This window comes from Sinocyclocheilus rhinocerous, unplaced genomic scaffold, assembly GCF_001515625.1.
Source record: "Sinocyclocheilus rhinocerous isolate Xijiao unplaced genomic scaffold, SAMN03320098_v1.1 scaffold2132, whole genome shotgun sequence".
In the NCBI taxonomy this organism is placed as follows: Eukaryota; Metazoa; Chordata; class Actinopteri; order Cypriniformes; family Cyprinidae; genus Sinocyclocheilus; species Sinocyclocheilus rhinocerous.
The window spans coordinates 54601-58853 of record NW_015648610.1 but is presented as its reverse complement, the minus strand read 5'-3'; positions in this window follow the sequence as shown (position 1 = coordinate 58853).

Here is a 4253-nt window from a genome sequence, read left to right as displayed (position 1 = left end):
TCCATTGAATGATAAATGTGTTTTAACAATGTTGTTGAACCGAATGTACGAAGGAAACTGTTAAAATAACCACCACTTATTATTAAAATAATAAGAGCGCGAGGTTTATCTGATAATCAGATGCATGAAATAGCAAACAGACATCGGGCGCGTTTTCTTTCAGGATCATCATTCGCCGATGGAGAGGAAAAGTCAAATACTATAGCATTTTATTTTATGAAAATGAGATAAAGAAGTTTTCGCACTGAAAGAGAAGTGATCTTGCGCTCAAAGAACTTAAGACGTGCCAGGAAATGCCTAATATGGACAAAGACATTTATCGCTGCAGCAAAGCTGAATAAAAAGCAGAATGAACTGGTGAAACGTTAAGACAGTAAACACAATAAATAAATAAAATGTATGAATGATACAGTGCTAATTGACATATGATTTATTACAGTACAGAAACTATAAAGTATATTTTCTATCTTATTCTGTGCAGAAAATTCCTATGGTTCTGTAACCATAAAGGCTGCTGTGTAATTTGCCCCCTGACTAAGCATTTAAAGAATTTAGGGGAAGCATTTAAATAATCCAGTGAATGCACTTAAAGAAAATCTAATCGAATTTAATTGTGAATCGAATCGAATTGAATCGTTCTGAATTTGCAAAAATCGTTCTTGAATCGAATTGAAAACCTATGAATCGTGAATCGATTCGATTCGCTGTCTACCCAAAGATTCACAGCCCTACATGTTACCCTTGGGAGATATCATCAGGAAACACGGTGTTAGCTTACATATGCCATGTCATGCCATAGCATCATTAAACTAGCATCTAACGATGGACAAAAGTGTTTTTTTTTTCTCTAACCATAAAGGCTGCTGTGTAATTTACCCCCTGACTAAGCATTTAAAGAATTTAGGGGAAGCATTTAAATAATCCTGTGAATGCACTTAAAGAATGCATAATCGAATCATTAATCAAATCGAATCGAATTGAATCGTTCTGAATTTGCAAAAATCGTTCTTGAATCGAAAACATATGAATCGTGAATCGAATTGATTCGCTGTCTACCCAAAGATTCACAGCCCTAGTAGTAAATCTCCATCACCTGCTTTCAGATTGAGCGGCATTCACTACACAGAGCCGATAGAGACACCAGCCACCATAGTCCAATGTTTACCGGGAGCCAGAGCGCCTGACATCTTGGCAAATTTAAAAGTGCTGGCTAATGCTAAACGTAAATACAGTAAGATTGTTATTCACGCCGGCGCTAATGATGTTCGACTTCGCCAGTCGGAGATCACTAAAAATAACATTAAAGAGGTGTGTGAACTTGCAAGCATGATGTCAGACACTGTAATATGCTCTGGTCCCCTCCCTGCTTACCGTGGTGACGAGATACATAGCAGACTGTCGTCACTCAATGGCTGGATGTCTAAGTGGTGCCCGCAGAATAACATAGGTTTCATAGATAATTGGATGAGTTTTTGGGGCAGACCTGACCTGTTGAAAAGAGATGGTCTTCATCCCTCCTGGGGTGGTGCCGCTCTTCTCTCTAGAAATATGGCACATAGTCTTAGAGTTTGTACTTGACTAACTGGGGCCCAGGTCAGGAAGCAGACAGACTGGCTAAACCGACCGTCTGCTAGCCGCCTCATGTCACAGAAATCAGTTAATTCTCAGCACATAGAGACTCTTTCACCTAGATATCACACTATAGAGATTGTGTCTGTTCCCCGAACTAGAAAATACAAAAAACGTCCAAACCAAATTAAGAGTAACAATTTAATTGATGTTCAACAAATAAAAAACAGATGCAATATGGATAAACAAATGATAAAGCTTGGCTTATTGAATATCAGGTCCCTTTCTACGAAAGCACTTTTTGTAAATGATATGATCACTGATCATAAACTAGATGTGCTCTGTTTGACAGAAACCTGGCTAAAACCTGATGATTACATTATTTTAAATGAGTCTACCCCCCAAGATTACTGTTATAAACATGAGCCGCGTCCAAAAGGTAAAGGGGGAGGTGTTGCTTCAATTTATAACAATGTTTTCAGTATTTCTCAGAAGGCGGGTTTCAAGTATAACTCGTTTGAAGTAATGGTGCTTCATATAACATTATCCAGAGAAACAAGTGTTAATGATAAATCCCCTGTGTCGTTTGTACTGGCTACTGTATACAGGCCACCAGGGCACCATACAGACTTTATTAAAGAATGTGCTGATTTTATATCCGAGTTAGTGCTGGCTGCAGATAAAGTTTTAATTGTTGGTGATTTTAATATCCATGTTGATAATGAAAAAGATGCATTGGGATCAGCATTCATAGACATTCTGAACTCTATTGGGGTTAGACAACATGTCTCAGGACCTACTCATTGTCGAAATCATACTCTAGATTTAATACTGTCACATGGAATTGATGTTGATGGTGTTGAAATTATGCAGCCAAGCGATGATATCTCAGATCATTATTTAGTCTTGTGCAAACTTCATATAGCTAAAACTGTAAATTCTAATCCTTGTTACAAGTATGGTAGAACCATCACTTCTACCACAAAAGACTGCTTTGTAAGTAATCTTCCTGATTTATCCCAATTCCCTAGCATTTCCAAAACCTCAGAACAACTTGATGATGTAACAGAAACTATGGACTCTCTCTTTTCTAGCATTTTAAATACAGTTGCTCCTTTACGCTTAAGGAAGATTAAGGAAAACAGTCTGACACCGTGGTATAATGAGCACACTCGCACCCTAAAGAGAGCAGCCCGGAAAATGGAGCGCAGCTGGAGGAAAACAAAACTAGAGGTATTTCGTATTGCTTGGCGGGAAAGAAAACCTATCCTACAGAAAAGCATTAAAAACTGCTAGATCTGATTACTTTTCTTCTCTTTTAGAAGAAAACAAACATAACCCCAAGTATTTATTCAATACAGTGGCTAAACTAACGAAAAATAAAGCATCAACAGGTGTTGACATTTCCCAACAGCACAGCAGTAATGACTTTATGAACTACTTTACTTCTAAGATCGATACTATTAGAGATAAAATTGTAACCATGCAGCCGTCAGCTATAGTATCGCATCAGATAGCTTGCTATAGATCGCCTGAGGAACAATTCCACTCATTCTCTACTATAGGAGAGGAAGAATTGTATAAACTTGTTAAATCATCTAAACCAACAACATGTATGTTAGACCCTATTCCATCTAAGCTCCTAAAAGAGGTGCTTCCAGAAGTCATAGATCCTCTTCTGACTATTATTAATTCATCATTGTCATTAGGATATGTCCCAAAAACCTTCAAACTGGCTGTTATTAAGCCTCTCATCAAAAAACCACAACTTGACCCCAAAGAACTAGTTAATTACAGACCGATCTCGAATCTCCCTTTTCTGTCCAAGATACTAGAAAAGGTAGTATCCTCACAATTATATTCCTTCTTAGAGAAAAATGGTATCTGTGAGGATTTCCAGTCAGGATTTAGACCGTATCATAGTACCGAGACTGCTCTCATTAGAGTTACAAATGACCTGCTCTTATCATCTGATTGTGGTTGTATCTCTCTATTAGTGCTATTGGATCTTAGCGCTGCGTTCGACACTATTGACCATGACATTCTTTTGCATAGACTAGAAAACTTTGTTGGCATTAATGGAAGTGCATTAGCATGGTTCAAATCGTACTTATCTGACCGCCATCAATTCGTAGCAGTGAATGAAGAGGTATCATATCGATCACAAGTGCAGTATGGAGTACCTCAAGGCTCAGTACTAGGGCCATTACTCTTCACGCTTTACATGTTACCCTTGGGAGATATCATCAGGAAACATGGTGTTAGCTTTCATTGTTATGCTGATGATACTCAGCTCTATATTTCTTCGCGGCCCGGCGAAACATACCAATTTGAAAAACTAGCGGAATGCATAGTCGATATAAAAAGCTGGATGATGAGTAATTTCTTACTGCTAAATTCTGAAAAAAAACAGAGGTGTTAATTATCGGACCTAAAACCACCGCATGTAATAACCTAGAACACTTTCTAACACTTGATGGTTGCTCTGTCAATTCTTCGTCATCAGTTAGGTATTTAGGTGTGCTATTTGATAGCAATCTTTCGTTAGAAAGCCACGTTTCTAGCATTTGTAAAACTGCATTTTTCCATCTCAAAAATATATCTAAATTACGACCTATGCTCTCAATGTCAAATGCAGAAATGTTAATTCATGCGTTCATGACCTCAAGGTTAGATTATTGTAA